The 17,832-nt window shown below is 46.3% G+C and overlaps 1 protein-coding gene across 1 annotated transcript in view; it reads left to right on the top strand.

The window, feature by feature from the left end:
* Positions 1 to 4,850: 4,850 nt before the first annotated feature.
* The window catches only part of DKK3 (dickkopf Wnt signaling pathway inhibitor 3), a 264,185-nt gene continuing 251,203 nt past the window's right edge, over positions 4,851 to 17,832 (top strand). Inside the window, exon 1 of the mRNA XM_078680929.1 lies at positions 4,851 to 5,015. The gene's annotated coding sequence lies outside the window, so the exon portion shown is untranslated. The remainder of the gene's footprint in view (positions 5,016 to 17,832) is intronic.

Raw genomic sequence — 17,832 nt, forward strand, 5'->3', positions numbered from 1 at the left:
AATTAATTGTTAATTCATTTTGTTAACTGTGTATTATTTTACAATATTGTTGGTGTTGTTTATATGGGAATATGGTGGGAGGTCAATTATTTTTGGCCAATTAATTATTTCTTAATTTATGTTAATTAGTTTGCAGGAGTGGAAATACTAAATTATTCCCCTCCGCTACCCAACACTTTCCCTACTGTTTCATTTGCTGGAGGGCAAATAGTAAATTATTCCCCTACGCTATACAACACTTTCCCTACTATTACACTTGGTGGAGTGGGAATAGTAAATTATTCACACCCACTATCCAGCACTTTCCCTACTTTCGCATTCGTTGGAGTTGGAATAGTAATTTTTACCCACCCGCTATCCAATACTTTCCCTACTGTTGCACTCACTGGAGTGGGAATAGTAGTTTTTACCCCACCCCCGCTATCCAACACTTACCGTACGGTTACACTTGTTGGAGTGGGAATATTAATTTATACCTCTCCACTATCCAAAACTTTCCCTACTTTTGCATTCGCTGGAGTGAATTTATTTTTGATGGTTTTTAAATTGCTTGTTAATTGTTATTAATTAATTAATTGTTCATTAATTTTATTAATTGTGTATTATTTTACAATATTGGTGGTGTTGTTTATATGGGAATATGGTGGGAGGTAAATTATTTTTGACCAATAAATTATTTCTTCATTTATGTTAATTAGTTTGCAGGAGTAGGAATACTAAATGATTCCCCTCCGCTACCCAACACTTTCCCTACTGTTTCATTTGCTGGAGTGTGAATAGTAAATTATTCCCCTACGCTATACAACACTTTCCCTACTATTTCACTTGGTGGAGTGGGAATAGTAAATTATTCACACCCGCTATCCAACACTTTCCCTACTGTTGCACTCGTTGAAGTTGGAATAGTAATTTTTACCCACCCGCTATCCAATACTTTCCCTACTATTGCACTCACTAGAGTGGAAATAGTAATTTTTACCCCACCCCCGCTATCCAACACTTTCCCTACGGTTACACTTGTTGGAGTGGGAATATTAATTTATACCTCTCCGCTATCCAACACTTTCCCTACTGTTGCATTCGCTGGAGTGGAAATAGTAATTTTTACCCACCCGCTATTGAACACTACCTCTACTGTTGCACTCACTTGAGTAGCAATAGTAAATTTTACCCCTCCACTATCCAACACTTTCCCTACTGGTGCACTCACTGGAGTGGGAATAGTAATTTTTACCCTCCCGTTATCCACCTCTTTCCCTACTGTTGCAATTACTGGAGTGGGAATAGTCATTTTAACCTCCCTGCTATCCAACACGTTTCCTACTGTTACACTCCGTGGAGTGGGAATAGTAAGTTATTCCCCTCCGCTATCCAAAACGTTCCCTACTGTGTCACCTGCTTGAGTGGGAATAGTAAATTATTAACCTCCAATATACTACACTTTCCCTAATGTTGCACTCTCTAGAGTGGGAATAGTAATTTTATCCCCTAAGCTATCCAACTTTGTTCCTACTGTTATAGTTAATGTTATAGTTAATGTTATAGTTAATGTACTATATTTTTGACACATAAATATTAATTTTCATAAGTTAATTTTGTATACATTTATTTTATATTTATATGTTCATATAACAGGTTTATGTATATATATATATATTAATATATACATATATTTATATATATATAATTTTTACTATGTTTCAAACATGTTATAATTAAATACAATTATTTAATATTATTAAGGTAATATATATTTCAAAAAGAGTATGTTTACATTTTTTATATTACATTTATTATTTATCATTTTTAACATCTTTAAATAATTCTAACTATGTTTTTATTAATTATATTGATTATTTAATCAATTTTTATATTATTTTTAAGACATTTAAAAATATATATATTTCAAACAACGATATTTTAAACAACGATATTTTAGTTTTGATATTTTTGTACTTATCTTTGTAGAGATAGGATGTGGATATTCTGTCCATCGATATTCTGCACTCGATATTTTTGTAGGGGGATATTCGGTCCGTCGATATTCTGTCAGTGATCCTTTTTATTTGCCTTTATTTCTTACTGGGCGCAAGTCAAAAAGCTAGTATGATTTGGTGTGAAATGTAAATGTTATATATTTTATCTACAAGACACTGAGGCACTCAGAAAGTTGCTCTTTACTTCACTAATCCAAAATTCTGGTTCCTAAAATCAGGCTTTGTAGATTTGTTTAGATCTGGAGAACCCACTTGCAAATGGCGAAAATCTACAAGTTGGACTTATTTTCATCCATTCTAAGCCACCAGTAGGGGTGGGAAAGGGGACATTTGCAGTGCTTAATTTGTAAAATAATAAGTAAATAATAAGTGCTGAAGCCCAAAGTTGCATTAAGAGTCTGCCGCCTGGGCAACAGAATGTCATGTACCAAGGCTCTCTGGTCGTGACTCTTACTCACCCCACTTTCATCCACCACCATACAGCCCCTCCTCTATTTCACTACTACATGTTATTTTTCATTACTGCTTTCTCCCTTTGTCACTGTTTTTCTTTCTTTAGTTGTCCCCCATCTTTCCTCTTTTTCTGACTTTCTCTCTGTTGTTCTAGGTCAAAGTTTGATAGTATAAAATAATTCCTGGTCTCCATAAATGAGTGTTGAAGGGTACTTCCTGCAACCACTGACTCAAATAAGCAATGAGGTTATAGAGAGTGTCAATGATGGTGTAAATACTGGGAACGCCCACAAAGTTGACTTTGTAGGGCTATTTCCACAGTGAGCAAAGGGTATTTGTAAAAGCAGTGGAAGTGTATATTCAGAGTTGGAAATGGTATGCAGCACTTCAGTTTTTCATGGGGTAGGTGAACTTTGAAAAACATAGAATAACTCCCATACTCTCCTTTCAATGGAGACGTTTATTTATCTTTAAATCCGAGTTCACCATAACTGTGTCACTTTGTTGTCGCCTCCACCTCTATGATCGCAATCCTCCGGTGGCAGGCCTTGGCACTCATGTACCTCATCTACTAATGGATTGAATTTGAAGCTTGTGCATGGAGGACCTTCAGAATCCCCCTCAGCACAGTCTGACAGGTAGCTTTCATTTCTCCTCTTCCTCCTCCCCTTAGCCTCAGTTCTGATCGTGGCAGGCAAGATCGTCTCCTTTTAAGGTTCTGACTAAGACAGAAAATACGATCCGGGCACCGACAGTTTTGGGATTGGGGGGACTAAATTAACCATAAATTGGGGGTTAAGGCATGACAGAGGAAAGGGAGTGGAGTCTCTTGGGGCGGACTCTGGAAAAAAAGATTCTGACAATCACAGGAATTAGTCCTCTTCCCTCTGTTGGTCAAGATGTAACGGGAGACGGTGTCAAATGCGGCTGACAGGTCCGGGAGGATGAGGGCTGCCGTTTTGCTGCGGTCCAGGAGGGCCCTGATGTCAGTGGTGGCTGTGATCAGGGCTGTCAGAGCAGTGGGGCAAGAAGCGGACAAACTGAGTAAGGAACATCTTCAGTGTGGGTAGGGATTTGAAGGATTGAAAACAGCACACGAGGGAGAGAGTATAAAAACAGATACACCACCAGGGAGTGCAAAAAGAGAAAGAAAAAAGTATCTCCCTGAATGTGAGCAATGGAAGGATACAAGTCAACCTGTCAAAAGGATGGTAAAGAAGCTATGGTCCAGGACAAGCACAAGAAGAGCAAGGAAATTCATTATCAAGCAAGCACAGGAGATTGGCAAAAAAGCCAACCAATGGTAAATGAGGGCCAAAGTGTTGACATTGTCCACAACAGGTCTTCAACGACAGAATGATGTAAACAATACGGAAGTGAGAACTGAAAAAGTTTATCTACTAATGTACTTGCCTGCCATACTTACACGTGTGGATTGGTGACTATTCAGACAATAATAAGCAATTATAAACAAGTGTAGCCTGGTAGGAGTGCACACAGAAAACTATAAACTGAAAAGATGTCCATGCTCACTTCAGGAGTTTACGTGAATCTAGTAAAACTCAGAAATGTATGCAAATCGCTGGAGGAAACGTATGATGTGTAGAATTCCAACTGTTGTATTTTATAAAAATGTTACTGAATTAGCTCCGTGGGCATGCGGTCATCTTATGTTCAATAGGGTTATTAATATCTATGTCAAATAATAGTATTTGAAGTGATCTTTTCTCAGTGTTCCGAAACTCTGCTGAGATGGTGTATTTTTAAGATTCGAAGGCTGGAGTCAGGGACACACATTTTGGATGAGGCGCGTTAGGTGTGCTGCTTGAATGCTAGTTCTGGCCACGTTGAAATAACTCTAACTTACTCAAACTTCACGCACACGCTATAAACACAAACACCCAATATCGACGATCCCAACTGTGAAAGCATTCATCTTCCCTGCCTTGAAAGGTTTAGCCGACTATGACATGGAATCGGATTTACCACACACTGACATGTTCATCACTCTTGTAACGCGAGGGACCTTCGGGGCCAATAGAGAGCTTTCCTGTTTGGAAATACTTATTTCTGGAAGCCCTGGCTCTTCAGGCGTCGGGAGCTTGGCATATTCCCACAAGATGCACTCAGCCAAAGCACACAGTGCGCTGCAGCCGGGCGTGCTAAGCGTGTTCAACATGTTTAATTCCCAACCAAAATGTTTAGTGAAGCCCGCCATAGTCAGCAACGGTGGGCAAACGGGACTAGGCCGGAATGTATGACCCTATTGTCTTTGAGAAGGCCACACACAGGGCGCGCAGTCAACCCCACCTGCACCGGTCACGTCACAGCGCGACCAATAGCAAGCGCGGACGGCAAGCCTCATTTGAATAATCCTGGTCCCGAGCGGCGGGAGGAGGCTGAAGTCTGCAGAGCACCGCTTACAGAGCTGCGGACGGACGAGAGCAGCGCGCCCGGCCCCCTGCCCAGCTAAACTGCGCACCACGTCCTCTCGCTCTCGGAGTTCGCAGAGGTGCGCGAGGCGTCTGCAGCCGAGGGTCGTCTGCGACTGTTGTGTGGAACAAGGTGAGAATAACGGGCGGTAATTAGGACCCGCAGCATTGTACGACTGCAGCCTCTCCTCCCACATCTGAGGCCCGGTGTCCACCCCAAGGGACGGTTGTCAAGGACAGGACAATACAAACTTGCTGAAGTGGGATGAAACAAGACTGCTCAAAATGGCAACCCCCTCTAGACTAGGGCAAATGCTTCTTGATGTTTGCGCGATTGCCTTTCAAGTGCCCGGTTGTGGTCGTCTATTTCACTTGCGTTACTGTCTGTGTCCCTCCCCAGAACGACCACGCATGTTATCATCTTAGCTGCTCCATTCACACGCCCGCAGGGGCGTGTATGTTCCCAGAGGCAGGCCCTCAACTCACCTCTCCAGATACATGCGCCCCTCGGGGGCACTTCATTCGTCACCTGAGCATCCTGTATCCCAGAGACGCTGCTATTTTGGCACCTCCCGAACCTTGCAGTGTTTACCGCGTAGGTGCCCCCTATTCTCTCATCACCTGGACCGGTATGGACAGCCCAGGCGCTCGTCCCTCACCCTATCTAATCTATTTAACGGGGTTGGTTCCTATTTTCATAGCATCTGAAGTGGTGTGGTACCTCTCGTTTGTGATTACTGGAGACGTGGCATATTTTGTATCTTCTCACTTCACCTGAGATAACTGTGTCCCGGCGCTGCTTTTAGAACTACAACGTGTGTTGTTGCTATCCCAGTGAAACTCCTTTCATCATCCCCTGCTCTGTGGTTTTTGTCAGTCTTCTGGGGATGCTGCCCTTTTTCCTATAACCTGATCTGCAGTTGCCCCCCATCCCACGCACCGGCGATCGCAGTACTCCGGTGGGGCCCAGGGCACTCATGTACCACATCTCCCGCAGTCTTGAATTTGAAGTGTGTTCACGGCGTACTCTCAGAATCCCCCTCAGCGCTGCCTGGAAGGTAGCCTGCATTTTCTCCTCGTCCTCCTCCTCTTAGCCTCAGTTACGACCGTGGCAGGCAGGAAAGTCTCATTTTCTTGTTCTGAAATGGGACAGAAAATAAGGCCCGGGAACCAAAGGTGTTTGAATTAGGGGCAAAAAGTCATAAATTGGGGGTCAGGCGTGACAGAGGAAAGGGAGTTGAGTCATTTGGGGCAGAGTCGTGAAAAGCAGAGTCTGAAAATCAATGTATGCATTTATTTTGTAGCACGCGCTGCATCGCATTTTGCGAAGCAGGGCACGCTACGAAATTCGTTTTATTTATTACATTGTTTACTTACCTCCAATTATCCATATGCCGGATTTTAGCCAGGACAAATTCAGTATATTTCTCTGGGCTCGTCCAGATCTGGCCCAGAAATAGCTGCCAAAACTGGGACCCAGCAGGGTCGCCCCCCACTTCCTGGAGTGGGAACCAAAATAAAAGTGTCCTCCATCACCAAATTAGATAGCTCAAAAAAACGGCCAATGTTTGTAAATCTGGCATATTTGAATTTGTGAAAATCCTCTGAATAGGTTTTTTGCTAGGTGTGGGATACTTTATGCTTTTGTGCTTGCTACGTGCAATGTTTATGGTAACATCAGGATAACGAACAGTAAAAAAACGCCTAATGGACCATAAAACAGTCCTGCACATTGATCTTTCAGACTAGCCTCTCAGGCACTGCCAGATCGCCCTAAAGATTGTTATCAACAATGTTCATAAGGGACTCAATATAGACTAATAAAATATTTATATAATCCCTTCAGTGTGTTCAGAATTATAGCAATTACCTTTGAACATGACCAGACTTTATTTTTTAATTCCTTAGATCATATTAGTTACTTATTATGCTTTCTTTTCATTGATTTAGGGGCCCATACCACATGTGCTCAGCTAAATTCCAACTTTTCCTGATGATGACCCATGTACTTGCATAATGGCCGAAACACCGTCAACAGCTTTACAGCCTTAAAGACATTTGTAATACACTCCTGAGGAGCACTAAGTATACTGTTTACAAATGGTATTTTTGCTAAAGTGCTCTCCACAATGGTTCATTTACAGTTTTTCGCTGTCTTTGTATCACATTTTAATATGTGATCAGTTTTTTGGGCTTCCTTTGCTATCAGCCCTGTGCTGCCACTTTATACACTAATCACAAATCTTTTCCAAATTGTTATTATTGAACAAATGTTTGAATTGTGTCTTGGGACATTTGTTTAAATAAAGTCAGTTCTTGTGTAACTGTCATATTTGGTCATGTTCTCCTCTTTTTACATTTATATCGTTTACAAATACGCTGAAGGTAGTTTTTAAATATTCCATTTGTCTATATTGAATCCTTAATGGACGGTGTTGATAACAAATTTTAACACCCACATCCATGTGGGTTTGCAGATTGCTCCGGTGTTATCTATGAGATTGCCCTATTGGCCAGTCCAACCTTGCTCCTTTATAAAGAAGAATATTCAATGTTCTAATGCAGCGATTCTTAACATTTTGACTTTTGTAGATCATTCCCAATCACTAGAGGAAGCAGGACCACAGCCTAACGATTTAAGCCTAAACAAAATACACAGAAATACACAGAAACATGAATACATCAAACAAATACACATATTATGAAGTATTATAATTCCTGATCAAAAATAATTTTTACAGAAATTGAAATTTTAATTCAAAATGTAGTTTTATTTCTAAAATATGAAGTAACATGCTGGAAATTAAAATATCACTTTGTCTTTTTGCTCCTAAAGCATACTCCCTGATTGTTGGCACACACCAGTGCTTCAATGGAAGTCACCAATTGAACATACTTGATTCTGAATGCTGTACCTGCACTACTTCCATGAAACGAATTAGGAATACTAACTTAATTTTTGCCTAAATGTTCAAATTCCTCTGCATTTTAAGAGATTTTTAATATTTGCAATTTTTCATTTAGATTTTTCAATGTAAATATACCTTATTAATGTGCTAATATTATTTAAGTTTGTGATCAGTTGTTGATCTGCGGATAAGCATTAAATACCTGAGGTTAAAAACCACAGCTCAAATGTGTAGGCTTGATTACATTATCAGTGAACGTTCTTCTGATACCCCTTCTCCAAATCCCACCCACCCCTGACTGTGCTGGTCCCACCTCGTTACTGTAATCTGAATGTATCCTCAAGTCTCTTAATTTCCTTTTGAGTAACTTTTATGCTTTACCTCTTGACTTTTTCTTGCCCTTCCCATTTTCTCTCTTTTTGCTCAATTTGCCTTTTTCCCTTTCATTTGTCTCTTTCTTGTTTGGAACTGACTTGACTATGTTCGCAGGTTTTGGTTGGTTTACACCCTGTGTTGGACATGTCTTTGATTACCATTATTTGTAACTTATTTTCTATTCCTTTGTAAAATACACGAATGCCATTGGCCACTTTCGGGCTATAGGAAACTGCATAAATGAATACATTCAAATGGTGCACTTGCCAGGAGATAGTCCCTCCTTAGTACTGCCTTGTCTCATTTTGTGACTGTAGGATCTGCTTCTTATGGTTACCCCTCTTTTTGCTTGATGTTGCCCTGATTAGTCTGACTGGGATCCTGCTAATCAGGACCCCAGTCTATCTGCTTTCTCCTCTTAATTGTCATGTAAGTACTTTGGAACACTCCAGAGTGGATACTGGGGTACCCTTATAAGTCCCTAATATACAGTACCCATGTACCTAGGGCATAGGTACCCCAGAGGCCTCCCATGGGCTGAAGCATGTATTAGGCCACCCATGAGAGGCAATGCAAAATGGAACTACAGGTTTGCAACTGCAACCTGTGTAAGCTGGTGCTTGCACCACTTACTTTAGATATAGGTTCACTATATCTATTGGTCACTACACTTAAAACTTATAAGTCACCCTATAGCAGGCCTTACCAATCCTGAAGGCAGGGTGCTAGGTTCTAGGTGAGAGGGTGCCCCTGCCTGAGCAGAGCCTCTCTGCAGCCTTCGGAGACCATTCTCCCGGGTTGTTTGTGACTCAGCCGGACATATAGGTAAAGGTGCATTATAACCTCGCGGTAAATGCTATCTCGAAAATGGCTGTATAGAAACATATTGTGTTTGGTATCAAAAACCTTGTAATCATACCTCCACACCTGTAACCGGAGTGGGAGGTATGATTCCACCCTTCTGAAGCGAGCTTTGTGGGGTCACTGGTCTATCCGGTGCCAGCCTTCTCGACCCGGACAGCACAAAATGGATGCTGCCGACCAGAGACACATTTTTGCCCTCCTGCTGCTGAGCCAAGCTCGGGCAGACGAAGGCATTACAATAGGTATCCTGTCACAGGGAGATGTGACCATCTCCCAGACAGGATTTAGTGTATTGGGGCTGGGTGGGTGCACTCTGAGAGTGCCTGAAAGTCTGCACCTGGGCCACATTTGGTGTCCCTGTGCATAGTCCATCTCAAACCATTTCAGGGAGCCATTGACTCCTGCGCTGGTGTGAAACTGGACAAAGGACATGGGAGTAATCTTCCCTCTGTCCTGCCCCATCCCTAGGAGGGTCCCCTAAATCTGTCCAACCCTCTCCCGTGGGTAAAAAAGGGCTTACCGGGCTGTAAGACTTTAGATTTTATGTGGACAAGATACTACAAGAAGAAACTACTGACCTTCGACCGTCTGGACACTCTGGACTTTGCTGGACTTCGACTGGCCCAGACTTTGTCTCCCTCTCCGTCCAAAGCTTTGTCTGTACCCTTGCTATATACAGGCTCTGTGCAGGACCTGTGGTGCACTGAGGACAACTGAAGAATTTCCCTTGGGATGAAGGAGTCACTCCCCTGCATTTACAGGCACCTCAACGCAACTGACCTATCTGCTGCTCCTGAGCTCCTGCGGACTCTGAAAATTTCAGCAACACAAGAGGTGGGTTACGAAGGTCCCTGAGGTTGGTCTGCCCTTTAAGCAAGTTTGAGGCCAGTATCCCTTGTGGGGACTGCATAACCCGAACCCCTGTGCACCGTGTCCATTTGCAGTTGCATATGCCTGTTAGCAATTACCAAGCTTATGCATTGGACTCCATGTAGTCCTGACCTTGAGCAGTATTTGCACTAAAGAACTCCGGACTCCTCGCACTGAGTGCTCTGTGGGCTGGTACTGTGCAATCTTGCTCAAGGTCCCCTGTGACTCCTAGTCATTCGGCCTGTGGGTCCTCCTGAGGGTCATCTTGATTTCTGTTGGGTTTTCCTGGTTGCTTCAGACATCCCCTGACTCTCCATTGCTTGGTGAGTCCCCTGGACCTTGCTGGTCCACACCTTAACCTTCTTGACCTTCCTGAGTGGGTTGCTTTTGCCAAGGCTTGTTGGTGCTCCAGCCGGATACCCACCCCTCAGCACTCGACATCCTTTGTGGGACAGCTTGGATCTGGCTCCTGGTCATCGTCAACGTTCCTGGTCCTCATGGCTGCAGAGTCAAGCATCCCTTCTTTGCACCTGAAGCACCCGACATCAGTGAGCATTCATCTACTGAGCTCCTGGTCACTCTGAAGTTACCCAGACTCTATCCCCTCTACTTTCAGGTTCCTCCCTTCCAGAATCCAGGCTTGTATTCCACCAGACTCGTTTCACCTTCACAGCAGCAGTACTTCTAAACATCCCTCCATTGAGACCGACAGCGGGTTTCGACACCACTTCAGACCTATGCACCCAGCTCCTCTGGGATAGGTAACTCGGGTACTACAGGGTCCACATGTGGTGTGGCTCTCCAACCTCTTAAGTTACAAAGGGTTTGCTCGAAGTCCTCCTAGAAGTGTCCTTAAAAGGAAAAATTGCAACCTCGACATCCCCATAGAATTGTACGTAGCCCGGGGCCATGTTAGCACTCTGCACCCATCCTCCGTGGGGTCCCTAGCTAGCTACTCACCTTGGGTGGTTCCTTGGGGTCCCAGCGATTCTACGTGCTCCAGACCTTTTCTTGACCCGAGTCATGGTTGTTATACCACTATTTTAGTATATGGTTTCATCTCCCACTGGAGCCCACTGTGTATTGTGCTACTTCCAACTGTTCTATTGATCTCGTATTGTGTGCTTTGTGTTATATCCTCGTGTAGATAGTGGAGAGTATTATATTAATAAATACATATTTTTATATAACTACTGTGTGGTTTCCTTTCATTTGATTAATTCAGGAGGTGATATTCCGGTAAACTAAGCTCCTTTACATTCCTTCGGATGTATGACATCACAACGCATGCTTTCACAACGCATGCCTTTACAACGCGGTTTTCACAACGCATGCCTTTACAACGCATAGTGCTTTGGGGCACTGGATAGTGAATTGTTTAATTTACTATTCCAACTCCAGTCCCCGTGGATAGTACGGAAGGTGTTGGATAGTAAATTAAACCTATTCCCTATCCTAGAGCGCCCCCCAGCGCAATGCGTTGTAATGCTTTGCGTTGTAAAAGTTGTGTCGTAATGGCACTGCGTAGTAAAAGTTGCGTTGTAAAGGTTGTCTCCCCATTCCTTCAAGATTAAGCCTGAAGGCTGATCTCCACAGCTACCACTATGATAGCTTTCTAAAGGTTATTTTTGACCTCATACATCATAAGGGTCGTTTTGACTGGTGCAAGGTGCCTACTTTCATTAGTGGACATCATATACCAAGCCAACTTCTCACAGTAACTTCCCATTAGGAGACCCCCTGTTACATGTGTTGTTACTCGGTCGTCTTTAATTACAGTCTCCAAGCACTATTTTCTCAAATAGCCTTGTCCTGCCTGCTGTTGCAGGCAAGACATGCTCTCTAATAATGTTTAAAAAAAATCTTTATCGTGGAGGAGCTTCGCGCGCACCCAAGATGGTCGCGTGAGCACAAGGCTCCCGGACCCTCGCCACCTCCATCGACTATCCTGTACTTTATCCTGGTTCTGACGACGGGTGTTTATTGGCACGGTTCTACTGCTCATTTATTTGTTTCAACGAACTTTTTGGGACTTCGGGGTCCAGAGCTACAGCCTGTTGCAATTTTCTGGCCTGCTCCATGGTGACGCCCCGTGCTATCTTGTCTCGCTTGCCGTCCAGTAAGTGAACAACAGCGGACTGCTAGACTTGCGTGGGCTGGCGCTCGCTTTCGGTTTCGATTCTGTCCGGAGCTTAACCAGACCTTGACGGCTCCGTGGACGGCCAGACGCCCCTACGCCCTTGATCTCTCCGCTTCTACTGCCGAACCGTGACGGCGTCCAGATCTGAGACTGGCACCATCTTCGCCCTCTTGGTTTTCCATTTGCCATCGCAGTCACCATTTTCACCCGTCAACAGGCGACCCGCACGGGTCTAGGATTCAAGATGGCCACCAAGCCTGAGAGTGGGAAGCGCGGGCCTAAACCGGGCGCTCGAGGGGGTGCTCCGCAAACGAACATTATGGACCGGTACACTCTAGCTAAGGGATCACCGGGAGCGGCAGCTAAATCCTCGACGACACTGCTGGAGGACTCATCGATTGAAGACGAGCCCTCGCTGAGAGATCTCATGGGTGCCATCACCGGCATGAAGGCCTCACTGGGGCAACAATATGAGGCCTTGACTCTCAAATTGGACACGGTGGCGATTGATGTCAACCTGATCAGGGCGGACTTGGCGAAGACGAATGAAAAGGTCAAATCCCTAGATCTTAAGACCTCTAGCCTGGTCACCGACGTAGCCGACTTACAGGCTGAAGTCGGAAATCTGAGGAAAGCCAATGATTATTACTCTGGGCGCCTAGAGGACTATGAAAGCCGTGCCAGGCGCAATAACATCCGCCTGATCGGGGTCCCGGAATCATCGACTGCTGCTTCGACGGACCTATTGGTGGAAGACCTGGTACTGAATTACTTGGCGCCTAAGGGTCTCAGCAAGTTTTTCGCTGTCGAACGTGCGCATAGGATCCCCGGCGGCACACCTAAGTCGGGTGCTAACCCTCGACCCATCATCGCGAGGATCTTTCATTTCCGGGACAGAGACGCTATCCTGCAGGCCTCGCGGCAATCTGGTCCCATTGCCTTTGGGAACTCTACTGTCAGCTTCTATCCGGACTTCACACAACAGGTCCAGAAACAGAGGCTGGGGTTTCAAGGGGTCAAGAAGAGACTCCGGGAAAGATCTATGAAGTATGCTATGCTCTTTCCGGCCCGCTTGCGGGTAGTACATAGGGATCGTACTTTCTTCTTCGACCATCCTGGTGTCGTGAGTGACTGGCTTGACACGCTGCCTACGGATCCTGATCCTTTTGAGGACTCTGGCAAGTCGGATCGGGCGGAAGGTGGCCCGACGGAGCAGGAGTAGCTGTTGACTTTGGCCCCGTGCCCTTCCCGTTGGGTTTTGAACTGTGCTATGCTGCGTTCTTAATGTTTGCAAGTAATAGTCTTTTTTGGGGGTGGGTGGAGGGCGAACGGGTCCTTTCTTCTCCTGGGTTTCTTATCGTAGATTAGTTGGGTGGTTGGGCGACAGGCACACTGCAAGTTTGATGGGGCTCTTTGGTCTTCAGCAGGGGTGCGGGGTGGGGGTTGTAGTTGTTTCGACAATGTTGGGGGAATTGGGTTGTTTGTTTGACTTTTATTGTTACTTGCAAGGCGAGGGAAAGGCGCAATCCTGTTATTTGCGGTTGCTCTGGGTGTGGGGCGGGGGAGGGGCTGAACGCAGGGATGGGGGTAGGGGACTCCGATTATTGTGTTGGAACGTGAACGGGTTGGGGGATGGGATTAAGAGGAGGGTGGTGTTGCAATTGCTGAAACGTTTGACTCCAGATGTTGTTTTACTGCAGGAGACTCACTTGCTCGGCAACAAGTGCTACGCTTTGAATAGGCTTGGTTATCGCCTTGTGGCGCACTCGGGTTTCACTTCGGGATCTAGGGGGGCGGGCATTCTGGTTCGGACCTCCCTCCCCTTGGCCATTGATGATGTCATACTGGATGATAAGGGACGCTATGCTGCCATTGTGGGACGCTGGGAGGGGAAGGTTCTTATTCTGATTTCTGTGTATGTGCCCCCAGGCCTCCAGGCCACCACATTTGCTGATCTGAGTGGGCTTATCCTGGGTCTCCCCGAGGATCTGCTTCTGGTTGGTGGTGACTTTAATGCGGTGGTCTCGGGGATGCGTGATCGTCACCCTCCCAGGGAACTGCCGAGGGCCCAGACTTGGTTGAGTGACTTCCTGGATACCCTGGGCTCACCGATCGCTGGCGGTTGCTTCACCCGGGCCAGTTGCAATATACCTATCACTCTGGTGCTCATGGTAGTCTCTCGAGATTAGATCATGTATTACTGCCCTCAGCTCATGCATCCCTCAGACGAGAAGTTAAACATCTGGCACGGGGCATCTCGGACCATTCTCCGCTTTGGTTGGTGGTGGATGCACGGCAGGGTTCGGCGGGCCGAGTGGCTCCGATCAATCCCTGGTATTTGAAGGACCCCAGGGTCAGAGACGAGCTGGTTAAAGCGCATGATTGTTATTTTGAGGAAAATGTGGGCTCTGTTTCCTCCCCTAGTTCACTTTGGGAGGCTTACAAAACAGTCATTCGTGGCCAGGCCCTCTCGCTGATTGGTGGCGTGAAGCTGGCCAACCGCGCTGAGATGGTTCGACTTGAAGGGGAGGTTACGGCCCTGGAGGAGTGCTTGGAATCTGGGGTCACCGCTGAGGGGTTACATCTACTGGAGTTGAAACAACATGAATACAGAGCTCTGGTCACTGAAGCCGCTAAGGAAATGGGAAGAGAACAGCAGGGACGCCTGTATGATGTTGGTGATAAGGCTGGGAAATTGCTTGCTTGGTTAGATAAGAGAGAGAATGCAAGTCGTGTCGTCCCTGTGATTGTTGCGGAGAATGGAGAGAGTTGTACAGACCCAGTTGATATTGTTGCATGTTTTGCCGATTATTTCCGCGAGGTGTACTCCCAGGTGTCTGATCGATCGGAGCAGGATTCCCACTTGCTACTGCGTGATATTGCACTTCCCCGATTGTCTGATATTGATAGAGATGCTCTGGACGCCCCGCCTACTGTGGACGAGATTGCCGCTGCTGTCCGCTCGGTCCGATCTGGCAAGGCCTCGGGCCCTAATGGGCTCCCCATTGAGCTTTATAAACTGCGCCCGGATTCGATAGCTCCTCATCTGCGCTCTATGTTTCTTGAGTCTTTGGAGGTGGGTTCTCTCCCGCCAGACCAGAGACTGGCTACCATTGTTGTCATCCACAAGGATGGTAAACCTCGGGATCGTTGTGCCTCTTTTTGACCCATTTCGTTGATTAATGCGGAACCTAAAATCCTAGCCAGGCTGATGGCTACACGTTTGGCGACCGTCATTGGGGACCTGGTTCACCCTGATCAATCCGGCTTTATACCGCATCGTAACACGGCGCTTAACCTCCGAAGGTTGCATGGGGTCCTGGCACGGGCCGAGACGCTGCGTGAGCCCGCCATCTTGGCGTCCTTGGACGCTACGATGGCGTTTGATACGATAGAATGGCCATATTTGTGGGCGGTTCTTGCTAAGTTTGGTTTTGGTTCGGAGTTCGTTCGGTGGGTCAAATTGCTTTATGCCGGTCCTATGGCTCAGGTGGTGGTCAATGGTCGGGTCTCTGCGCCCTTTGCACTGAGCAGAGGGACGCGACAGGGCTGCCCCCTGTCCCCCTTGTTGTTTGCTCTCGCTTTGGAACCGCTGGCGGCCTGGTTGAGGTGGGAACCGTCCCTGAAGGGCATTAGATGGAATTCGGGGTTTGAGGACCGTGTATCTCTCTACGCTGATGATATTCTGCTGTATCTTACGTCACCCCGTAAATCCCTCATTGTGCTGTTTGATGTCCTAACATCCTTCCGCAAAAACTCAGGTCTTGTCATCAACTGGTCTAAGTCCTGTATATATGTCCTGTCGGGTGCCGCCCCCCCTCTACCGAGTGGCTGTCCTATCGCGATTGTGAACGATGGTTTTAAATATCTAGGCATCTTTATCACGCTGAGCCCTACGTTGCGGTTTGACCGTAACTTGCTGCCCCCTCTTCAGCGCCTTCGGGCGGATGTGGTCGCCTGGGGGAAACTTCCTCTCTCTACCCTGGGTAGAGCGGCATTGTTTAAGATGATGTCGCTGCCCCGCTTCCTCTACGCATTGCAAAACACGCTTGACGTTGTCCCGGCTACATACTTCCGTGAGGTTGAGAGTTTACAGAGGCAACTGGTGTGGGGGGTTAGGCCCCGGATCGCTATTGCTAAATTGTCGCTCCCGTGGTACGACGGTGGAATTGCTTTGCCTGATATCCGTCGCTACTATTGGGCGTCTCAACTGGGGGCTATAAATCACTGCATGTATGGCCCTTTGCCGAATCCGGCCTTCGAGATGGACAAATGGTTGCTACCGGGGGGCGACTACAACAGAGCCCTCTACTCGAAACTCACCCCTCGCAACGTTACGGGCCCCACTAGGACGGCCGTCCAGGTGTGGCGACATGCTTCCATGGCGCTGGGGTGGACTGATAAACTGACTCGTGCCACGCCACTGTATGCGTCTGATAGACTTGGCTCACTCTGGCAGTCGAAGGGGTTTGATAGGTGGGACTTGATCGGTATCAGCAGGATTGATGATGTTTGGACTAAGGGGAGAATGAAGACGTTTGTGGAATTGAAAACCGAGTTCGCTTTGAGCGACCGCGAATTTTTTCGATATGCGCAGGTCCGTCACGCGGTGCTCTCGGTCTTCCCTACGGGGGTGGAGATTCCGGAGTCGTCCCCACTTGAGGACAGGGTACTAGACGGACATGTTCCTGACAGTACGATTTCGCTTATTTATAAAAAATTAATCAACTCCAGGTCTGATCTCCTGTCTCGCCTCAGGGAGGTCTGGACGGGCGATGGGCTGGAGCTAGACGACGAGGACTGGCAGGCGGCGATCTCGTCCCCTAAAGAGGTAGCCATCCAGGCGCGCCTTAGATTTGTGCAATTAAAAATCCTGCATCGAGTGTATGTCACTGGTCCCCGTTTGGTACATATGGGCTTTTCTGTGGATGGTTTGTGTCGGCGTGGATGCGGTCTCCTAGGTACCTTTTTACATATCATCTGGGAGTGCCCTGAGATAGTGCGATTCTGGACCCGTGTGCACGAGGTGATGAGTGAGGTTACGGGAGTGCGATCAATGCCGGAGGCTAGGAGATGTCTGCTGAACGTATGGGAACCGAATGATTACTCTGTGTCGCAGCTTAGGTGGGTGACTTTGGGTAATATGATTGCCAAAAGGGACATTGCGCAGCTGTGGGGTGCTCAGGGGCCGCCCGGGATTTGGAAATGGAAACAAAACATGGATTGGTGCATGTTCAGAGAAAAAACTGTGTATGTTTCTCGAGGTACCCCCGAAAATGGGGGAAGATATGGACTCAGTGGAACACTTACCGTGGCGATATATGTGCCCCTCCTCTTCCTGACCCAGATGTTGCACCAACGTCCCCGTAACCCGTGGTTTCCTTCACGTACTATTGTCTATTGATTGCAATTTGTTCTTCTGCCCCCCCCCCCCCTGTACATCTCTTTCTCGATTGAACGAACGCTCTTTGGACTATCCTTCCTGCCCCAGTACCGTGTACTGCAACGCTGTGTATATTGATGTCTCTTTTTCTTTCCTTGCAAGATGTTTGTGTTTGTGTTATAAAATCAATAAAAAGTTTTCCAAAAAAAAAAAAATAATCTTTATAGCACGGGCGCTGAACACATTTGTGATGCAATAGGTCTCGTTTTTGCAACAGTTTAAGCTATTGGCATTGTAAAAGACAATGCCTTTTATTTATCTGTTTAAAAAACAACACATAAATAAAAGGCTTTGTCATTTACAATGCCAGTAGCTCAAACTCTCGAAATACAAGACCTATTGCATTGCA

This window comes from Lissotriton helveticus, chromosome 3_1, assembly GCF_964261635.1.
Source record: "Lissotriton helveticus chromosome 3_1, aLisHel1.1, whole genome shotgun sequence".
Classification (NCBI taxonomy): Eukaryota; Metazoa; Chordata; class Amphibia; order Caudata; family Salamandridae; genus Lissotriton; species Lissotriton helveticus.